Source organism: Adiantum capillus-veneris, chromosome 4 (genome assembly GCF_014529385.1).
Source record: "Adiantum capillus-veneris isolate H3 chromosome 4, ASM1452938v2, whole genome shotgun sequence".
Taxonomy (NCBI): Eukaryota; Viridiplantae; Streptophyta; class Polypodiopsida; order Polypodiales; family Pteridaceae; genus Adiantum; species Adiantum capillus-veneris.
In genome coordinates, this window is record NC_140934.1 from 4711767 (window position 1) to 4722686 (window position 10920).

Genomic DNA, 10920 nt, shown 5'->3' on the forward strand with positions numbered 1-10920 from the left:
TCTCCTCCTCCATGCATTGAGATGTTTGTTGAGGAATCCTTTTCTCCTTCTCCATGGAAGTGTTTGCATTGGTTAGTTTATTTATCTTCTTCTAAAGAAAGTCCACTTCTCTGGTGTGCTATTGCTACTTAAGTTGTAAACTCATAATCTATTTGTCCCATTCAATGCATTCCTTTTTGAGTGGTTCCAGCTCAACTTTGTTCTTTTGTAGTTCTTCCTTAAGGTTGTCCACTTCATGACTATAAATGGATGCTTGCGCTTCCATCATCTAGCCTATAGAATTTACAATTGTGTATCAGCTTGATTGGATAGTTGCAGCACAACATTGTGTATTGACTTATGAATCTATCTAATATGTCTCACAGACCATCATGGGAAAATCATAGGGCAGTGTAACCCTATCAAGCTTCTTCATAACCAATTGTTCTTTAAGTGGCTGCTTAAGGAGACAATGAAGCCTATCCAATTTGACAATTAGCATTGGATTGGTATTTGGGGCTGGTTATAAGCCACTACCTGATGCCTACATCTTCTCTCCATCTACCCGGGCATTGGTTTAAGCCTAATATGTGTTGATATCTTCCAATTCCTTAGGCTCTTCTTGCACATTGATCTATCCTTGGGCCATATTTACGCATAAATTCATTACAAGTTGTATTCCAGAATAATGTTTGAATACTCGTATTTTTATTTTTTGATCGAAAGATCTTTGGATCAAAAAATAATTCAATTGAAGTCTTTCTCGATCAAAGAAAGTACTTATAAAAGAAAAAATTGTCAATTTTGATCGCAATCATCAATTGCCACTTCCGTTGTCATATTTTCAATGACTACCATTAGGAGTGGTCACGTAGTGTAGAGCACTACTGAGGTATAACTTTTCACTTATTTGTGTGTAAATTTTCTATGTTGTGCCATACATGTGTGGTGTAGTAGTTTCTCTCTCACCACCACCGAGTTGGATTGCAGGAGGCTATAGGTCACTTCGTGGTGTGCAACCATACGACTCACTCCAAAAGTAAGTAGGATTTAGTCACTCTTCCAGTGTTGTGCATCCACATGGCTCACTTCAAGGAAGGGTTTTAAGAAAAACTTAGATTCTCACTCGTGTGGTGTAGCAGTTTATCTGTCACCATAAAGCTGAGTTAGAATTTAGTGGTGGACTTGTGGAATGATGTAGGCATGATGCTACACCTCAGCTCATAGTGACCTATAGGATTCTTGATCTTATATCACGACACATCATTGTTTGTACTACATAGAAACGCAAGAGTGGAACTTGTCAAGAGAGATGCATACTTCATGCCCTCTTCATCTTTGTGTGATGCACCACTTACCCTTGTGCTTCAAACTACATAAACATGCCATTGTTCATCACTAGATGACTTGGTGTTTTCTTGGATGCATATGACGTATGGCCTGTATTATGTAAGATTGTTAAGTTTTCTGCTAATGCTTGTGTTGTGAGCTCCACACACTCGAAAGGATTGGATTAGGTCACCTTATTGTTATTACTATACACAGAAATATGAGGGTTATGATTGTCAACCTAGGACTCGAGAGATGCATAATATGCTCTCTTCATCTTAGCATGACGTGCATTACTGTTGTACTTTCTAATCCGTGGATATGCTATTGTTCATCACTAGATGATTTGGTGTTGTCTTGGATGTAAATAAATATGATATTTGGCCTAAATATGAGATTGTTAAGATGTCGCTGATGGTTTTTTTGTGAGTTCCACACATTTCATCAAGTTGAATTCATTAAACTAAAATTACAAGAGCGTCCAAGTTTTGTGCTAAGCGTACCTCACACAAGCTAGGTTATTCATATGTATGCTCCTTCGATTGATTATGTGTATTCTCTAATGATCTACATCCCCCTTGCGTACATAACAAGGTCTAGTTCTTGTGATGAGCATATCTCACACTCCTGGCATGTTCACCTCTCTCTCTCTCTCTCTCTCTCTCTCTCTCTCTCACACACACACACACACACACACACACACACACACACACTATGATATCTCTCTTTGTGTGTGCTTTGTTTTTCCTCAAACTTTCAATCATTTATTGTATAGTGTGTAATTTGCAATCATAACATAGTATTACTGGCTATAAATTAGGTCACTATTAATGGTTCATAATCATGACATGATTTTGATAGTTTGCATTTATATCATAATGTTTAACCTTTAAAATTATATCTCAACGGTATGGTGGACACCAAGATGGAAAATATTTAGAAAAATTATGTCTTTGAGGTTGTAGTATGCCACTTTCATCACATGTCAAAGGTCAAGATTCATCTCTACCTCAACCCTTCAACTGTGGAGCATTATTACCAGTTTACAGAGACATTAACAAAATCTATATTTGAGCAGCTCCAGGTTGTATTTTCCCCCACTCCTTTTGACATATTTGAAAGATCCCCAACCCGCCGACACCAAAGTTGCAATGGGGTCCTTGACAAGTCTCTAGGCCTATTAAAAGTCATAATCATTAAATATGAAGGATCCAGGGAGTAGACTTTGTTGGGGGTTCCATTGTTGCATAGCTCTAATGACCAACAAAATTTGTAATCAGGAGGGATGAGCTACCCGGCTAAGGCATAGAAACACTCACACAATTAGTGAGCTAATCATGGTAACGTTGTGAGCGGGATGAAAACACACACAGCGCCTCTATAACAACCTGACACACACTCTTGGGAAGATACACACACACACACACTCTTGGGAAGATACACACACACACACACACTATGGGGCACCACTCGGCTTAGACAACACACCTGGCCGAGACAGGGAACACACCTCTGGAGTGAGAGGAGAGAGACTATCCACTTGCCCACTCCACATAGACACACACACACACACACCCCCCCCCAAAAAACTCAGCTCAAAAGAGGAGAATTTCTGATGTTTAGATATAATTGATCTTGGGACAACACCAATGGGGCAAATAGCTCACACAATATGGGTAAAATAAGCCAGATACAATCACAAACTAGAGCAGAAACTTCGCTCATAGGAGAAACTTACACAGAAAAACAGCAGGAAAAGGGTGAGGAATTTGGCAAAATGGACAGCGCCATCGCGTCCGGAACGGCCCAAAACCCCAGTCTACAATGTCAAAGTGCTCAAATCCGACCTCGGATGAGCAGTTTACGGCCAAAACAGGCTCCAAAATGAGCAAAAACACACTTGCGGCTGTTCTTCCTCTCTTCTCCACGTTTTTCCTGGTCTTCTCTCTCTTTTTTCAGTTCCCACACTTAGCTTTATTAGTTGGACACCCTTGGCCTTTTAGATGACCTCAAATGGACCCCGAACAGGCCAAAAACTGACCTCGCAGTGCATAGTTGTCACCTTTTTGCATCATTTGCACACCTGGCACTCAACTTTTTTTCAATAATGCATCTCGCCACCACGTGAAGTGGCCCCAAAAAGTGGTCCTAATGATGACCTTTCTGCATAACTCTCACCAAAAAACACCCACGTTGTGTCCGTCCTCATCCGCGTGCAAATATTGACCTCGTTCGCCCTCCTGACGCCACTAGATGCCATCTGACGCACCTGCTGACCTCACGTCGTCGACCCGCGGATAGCTTCCTCGAGAAGTTTTATGCGCTACCAACTCCTCCTTATTGTAGAAAAAACACACTAGTATTGATAATAGTGAAAATCGCTGCACTATGTACATGCTGTCGTACCTGTACACACGTGGGCCCCACGTAACCACCTGGCTCTGGAAAATGGGCAATTCCTTATTTGATGCACCATGCATGTGTATGTACATATGCGCAATTCCTTGCTCCAAAAAACTCCTGGCATAATTTGCCCATCCCCTAGCCTGCTAGATCATTCATGATCAGCAGCAGCAAAGAGAGATATGAGACTCGTCGCATCACAGGGCTCCTCATCCCTAACCAACACTGCTTGATGCACAGACAACTCATCTTGATCCACCATCATCAATCTAGCATGATACAATTTAAGACGCAACCCATTTACCCTTGACTTATGTAGAACACCATCCAGGTTAGCCAGCTGATATGTGCCATTTGGAAAACACTCCACTACCTTGAAAGGGCCTTCCCACTTAATTTGAAACTTCTTTTGGAAGGTGTTGTCCAGCTTACTATTGTAGCGCAAAACCAAGTAATGTTTCTTGATACCCTTACTTTTAACCTTTTCATTTATCTTTGCCAAAGCCTTATCCTGCATCTGCCCATAATGCTCCAATGCGCTCATCCTATCCAAATGGACCTCTTGTAACTACAAGAGCCTCTCTTTGAATGCATCACTAGGCGACCCAAGCAACTTCTCTAACATCTTGACCGCAGGCTTGACCGCAGGCAACTCTACCTCCACAGGCAATAGTTCTTCCTTTCCATACTTTAAATGAAATGGAGTAAACCCTGTACCTGTCTTCACCGAAGTACGGTAAGCCCATAATGCACTAGGCAATTCCAAATCCCAATTCTTTCCTTGGTGCTCTGTCACTTTAGAAAGAATTTGTACCAACTCACCATTGAATCTTTCATTTAAGCCATTACACTGCGGGTAATAAGGAGTGGTATGCTGGTGCCTAATCTTCATCTTTGTGCATAAGAAGTCTAGCAGTTTAGCTCTAAATCCTGGCCCCTTATCTGAAAGTAGCTCTAATGCCACCCCAAACTTGCAACATATTTCATCATACACAAATTTTGCCACATCCTTTGCAGTGATTTGTTTTACTGCTATAGCCTCTGCCCATCTAGAAAGATAGTCCACTGCCTTCAAAATATAGCTTTTGCCCCTGCTTGTGATAGGTAACGGGCCTATTGCATCAATCCCCCACTTTTCAAACACATCAAACGCCATAATGGTTTTTCGTAGCTCTGGCTTCAACACTCTCTTCCCAAATGCTTGACACCTATTGCAAGACCTACACCAATGGTGAACATCCTTGTGCAAACTAGGCCATACATACCCCTCTTGCAAAATCTTATGCAAGGTGATCTTTAGAGCAAAATGGCCACCACATGCGCCTTCATGATTCTCTTCCAACACTCTGTAAAGCTCCTCCCGCCAAGGTACACGTCTCAACACGAGATCAGCCCCTTTCATGTATAAGACATCGCCAATCAATTTGTACCTGTATGCTCTACGCACAAAGCTATACTTCTTAGACTTCTGAATCTCCTTTGGAATGATTCCTGTTAGCAAAAACTCCTCTTCTTGAGCCAAACTTTCCCGGCCATGATAAAGAGGTAAATTGGTCCTCAACACGAATAGCTCCCCAATCATGCCTTGAGCTGCTTCATGTGCCTCTCCATTTAGAGCACGTTCAATGTGTTTGATGCTCCATGCTTCAAACTTTTTTAACAGGCCTTTAATTCTAAAGCACATTTCCTTCAATGAGGTGTTCTTGCTCTTCCACACACCCAGCACTTGCTTCACCACTAACAAGGCATCACCGTTTATGCTCAACCTTTGAACCCCATGCTTCAAACAAATGTGTAATCCGGCTTCCAATGTAGCATATTCAGCCTCATTGTTACTATGCGCATCCAATTTGAACCCTCTCTTGCATACTAGCTTCCCCTCTGGATCATAAAGTGCTATACCCCCTGAAGCTGCATCGTGGCTCTTTCTGTATGAACCATCAAAGAACAACACATGTGCATGGCTGATCTGTGGCACTTCTTCAACTACCTTTCTCACCACCTCTTCCTTAACAATAAGGGGATTCTCCTTGTAGGTCAACAAATCAGCTAGGGTAGCCCTTGTACTATCTTCCACTAGAAAAGAGAACTCAAACTCTTGCAGCTCAATTACCCATTTGTTCACCACATTTGACATGTTAGTACCATTAATTAACTGTGGCAAAAAGGCATAACTCGTCAAGAAAACAAAAGGCCATGGTAGCAAGTAATGACGAAATCGTCGACAAGCAAATATTACACTGGCCATCACTAGCTCTACTTCCGATAAGTTTCTCTCCGCTACCAACTTCACTCGGCTTGCACAATACACTGGCCTCATATAATGGCTGCCCTTCCCCTTTTACAATAGCATGGCTCCAATGGCATCATCTCCTACTGATGGATTTACATAAAAAACTTTCTCCCAATCAGGAGCTTGCATGGCTGACAACCCCCCTAACACCTCTTTCACCTCTTGAAACACTTCTTCACACTTGTCATCCCATTGCAATGGATCATGATTTTCCACTTGCTGTAATGGATAAAGAAGCTGCGAAGACAATGGAATAAACCGTGCCATGTACTTCACTTTGTGTATAAAGGTTGCCAATTGCTTCGTACTCATAGGTGATGGAAGAAGAATAATAGACTTAACCTTGTCTGGATCAGCCTCAATGCCATTTTCTGACACCATATGGCCCAATAACTTCACCCTTGGCTGTGCTAAATGAAATTTCTTTGGATTTAGTTGTCCTCCACATTCATCATATCGAGCCAATACCATCTGCAGCTTCTCATGGTGATCAGCCCTACTGCTATAGGCACAGAAGTCATCCATAAAAGCTTTAACACAACTACCAATGAATGGTTCCAACACCCAATTTTCTCTCTCTTGATAGAAGGAAGGTCCATTTGACAACCCAAATGGCAATACTGTGTAGCAATAGCAGCCCCATGGCGTAATAAAAGATGTCTTTGTGCGGTCTTTAAGACCAATCTTCAATTGAAAATAGCCTGAAAAACCATCACACACACTGTACCTCTCATAACCTGCCACTGAATCCAAGATCGGATCGATGAATGGAAGAGGATATGGGTTCTTCTTAGTGGATGTGTTTAAGGGTTTAAAATCCACACAAATTCTCCACTTCCCATCCTTCTTTGGACTGACTACAACTGGACTCACCCATTCTGTGGTCTCCACTGGAACTATGAACCCTGCCTTCAATAACTTGTCCACCTCTACCCGCAAGGCTTCCATTTGCTCTTGACCCATCCTTCTTAGCCTTTGCCGCACTGGCTTAGCACCTTCTTTCAGCTCTATATGCATCTCTCCACCCTTGAACCCTCTGATCTCTTCATATGAAGTAATGAACAAATCAGGAAAACTAGCCAGCATATGCAAAAATATATCCTTCTCCATAGCTGAGAGGTCTCCACTAATCATTTGCGTCATTAATTCCTGCTTCTTTGACAACTCAACCTTGGTTTGCATCAGCCCTTCAATCACTTCATAAGGCCCTTCACTTTCATCTTCAACCTCATTCGCAAATGCAACTAAACCAATCTCCTGGATTTCTTTGTCTATCAAAAGAAATGCAACATCAGCATCCTCATCACTGCTGGTAGTGCTATCACTGTCCTCATCTGTCACCGTGGAAGAGTCTTCATCACTAGACTCATCCTCATCTTCATAAAGCTCCTCTAATCGTTTCCTTGTGTCCATATTATAAAGCTTCTTGGTACCTGTCTTTCCATAGAGGCTAATCGTACCATGTCGCCAATCTTGAACAGCTCCCACTGCACGTAACCATGGTCTGCCCAGTATAATAGGATATGCTCCCAACCCTGCTGGCATCACATGAAAATCAACCACTGCCTTTGCTTCATATGCCTCCACTTCTAAGCTCTTTACAACACCCAAGCATTTTACTTTTTGATGGTTTGCCAATCTGATCCGAAAACCTGACACCCCAGCCACTGTGAGACCCATCTTCTCAACACATGAGTGTGTTATGACGCATATTTGGGCTCCGCCATCCACATAACCTTGTCCCAAATTTTTCCTTTTATGCCACACATCTACTATTGGACAAATGTCTGGTAGCTCGTCCATTGCCAACACCTTCACTGAACCTCTCTCTGGCTCTTTCTCCATTGGGTTAACCATCCTCTTCCACTGTCGCTTTAGCTTAGGCACCATCTCTATAAGCTACCCAAAAGTAACATCTGCCTTCCTGCTCGTCAGATCCTCCTTCAAGTCATAGATTAATTGCCCATCCCCTAGTGGAAAATCTGAAACATGAAACTTTCGACGAGCTCTCCTTTTTCTCTTGGCCTTGACATCCTCGCCTTCATGGCTCTTTCCTTTCTTCTTACTAGGACCTGGGGCACTTCTTCCTTCCTTTTCCTCTATGGTCCTTTTCCCAATAGGCATCACTAATGTATCCTCTAGCTTTGATGCCTTCTCCAAGGTGACTACACTTAGCACTTTTGTCTTTCCCTTTTCCTCCTGGGTCAGTCCACTAGTTCCTTCGTCTCCCTTAATTTTGATGCCATAATCATTTGACCTAGTTAGCACCTGTCTTGGCAATGGATACATGTCTCCCCCCATCCTTGGTGGCTTATCACATTGCGGGCTGATGTGACCCAACTCTCCACAATTATAACATGTGGGCGTCTGCCTCCAAAACCTACCATTGCTTTGTCCAACACCATTCCTAGGCCTTTCTTCACCTCCTTGCTGATTTGCAAACCTCCCTCGACCTCGATTATTTCCCACTTGACCTAGCATGTTTAGGCTGAGATTCTTCATCAAATCTACCATTTGCCTCATGTCTTGCCTTAGCCCATCATCTTGCACTGCTGTAGTGACCACTGCTGGCATAACCTGAGTAGTAACAGGAACTACTGGTTCATGATGAACCCCTGACATGCGCCCTTGTAAAGACTCTATAGGCTGAAATTCAGACCTCATTGGCAAAGACTCCACCACTAACTGGCTCATTTTCCTCAGCTTCCACTCTTTGTTCCTTGCTACCTCTAGTGCATCCTCATATGTCCTAGGCTTCTTTAGCTCCACTCTCCAACGTATATTCTCCCAAAGACTAGCCAAGAACCTGTCCTTCTTCATCATGTCAGGCGGGGGTACCTGTGGTGCTAAAGCCTTGCACATTCTCTCCCATGCCAATGAAAACTTACGTATGTACGCATCTACTGGCTCACCTTCCTTTTGCACCAAAGCCTGTACTTCTTGCCACACCTTGTCAGGATCTTCTATCTTCACAAACTCCACTTCCAACCCATGTCGTAGATTGTCCCAACTCAACCTTACAGGTGGATCAGCCACACGCAACTCCTCTTCAAATGCTTTAGACCAAACTCGTGCATCACTCTTCAAACAAATTTGGAGAAGGCGTAACATTTGCGTAGGGTCATGAATCTGGTTGCTAATGCAGGCAACTTCCATCTTTTCCAAAAATTCTTCCACATCTTCATCACTTCTTCCATGAAACTCCGGATAAGAGAAAGCTATGGCTACCCAAATCATGATGCTTTGAGAACCCCTTCGAACACACGTGCAAGAACCCAAAACTTTTCACTACCCAATCCCCAGAAACTTCAATGGAGATCAACTTTAGATAAGGACAAACACATGCACATCAAATGAGTTTTCATAGTTAATCATCGGAATGACAACAGGCAAAGGACATTCCAGGATCTCTCTCAATCTTCTTGGCCCAAACATAAAGACTATGTGCTGCTGGAAAAAGATCTTCCTGGACACATGAACATTAATCTGATTCTTTGAGTTAAATGAAAAGGAGTGAACTGAGGGCCATTTTGATCATCCATTAAAGCCAACCATGAAGCTCCCAAGAAGGCACACCTGACTCAACCTCTGATTTTGCCAAAATTTCAGCAGCATAACAGCATAAATGGCTCAAAATACCAAAAAACCAGCCATCATAACTTGGGAAAATTTCGACAGAGTTTCCCCAGAAGTAGAGCAGTAGGAACCCAAAATATAGATTGTCTATGTATGCATAAACTGTCAACAATAGAACCCGAGCATCAAGTAGGACTCACTAGTACATAGCCTATGGCGAGGTCACAAAAAGGGTGCTCCAGCTACCTGTATCACCGAAAGGATCTCCACATTTGAGAATCCCCCAGCTCAATAAAAACCTCACACTATCGACCCTCACACGAAGGCTAATGCAAATCGCATATAGTCAAGTCTCAGAAATGACTATCTTCCAGACCAAGTCTCAGAAATGGCTGGGACTGCCAAATACAACCAAGTATGGCTCCACAAATGTGTACAATGGCAGTTTCCACAAGTAACGTACAATCCAGCAGACAATGCGCTCAAATAGGCGCCAAGTGATGCATACCCACAACAACTGCAAGTGACATCACTGCTAGTATATCACTGTACTCTAGCTACCTGTACCTGTGTGAATCACCTGTACCTGTACGTGTACCTATAAACTATAACCTGTAACCTGTAATCTGCCACCTGTAATCTGCAACCTGCAACCTGTAATCCCGAAGCTCGAAGCTCGAAGCTCGAAGCTCGAAGCAGAAGGTACTCAAAGAAGATCCTCCGTGGGGGCGCCAAAAGAATGTGAGCGGGATGAAAACACACACAGCGTCTCTATAACGACCTGACACACACTCTTGGGAAGATACACACACACTTTATGGGGCACCACCCGGCTTAGACAACACAACTGGCCGAGACAGGGAACACACCTCTAGAGTGAGAGGAGAGAGACTATCCACTTGCCCACTCCACACAGACACACACACACACACACACCCCCAAAAAAACTCAGCTCAAAAGAGGAGAATTTTTGATGTTTAGATACAATTGAGCTTGGGCCAACACCAATGGGGCAAATAGCTCACACAATATGGGTAAAATAAGCCAGATACAATCACAAACTAGAGCAGAAACTTCGCTCATAGGAGAAACTTACACAGAAAAACAGCAGAAAAAGGGTGAGAAATTTGGCAAAATGGACAGTGCCATCGCGTCCAGAACGGCCCAAAACCCTAGTTTACAATGTCAAAGTGCTCAAATCCGACCTCGGATGAGCAGTTTACGGCCAAAACAGGCTCCAAAATGAGCAAAAACACACCTGCGGCTGTTCCTCCTCTCTTCTCCACGTTTTTTCTGGTCTTCTCTCTCTTTTTTCAGTTCCCACACTTAGCTTTATTAGT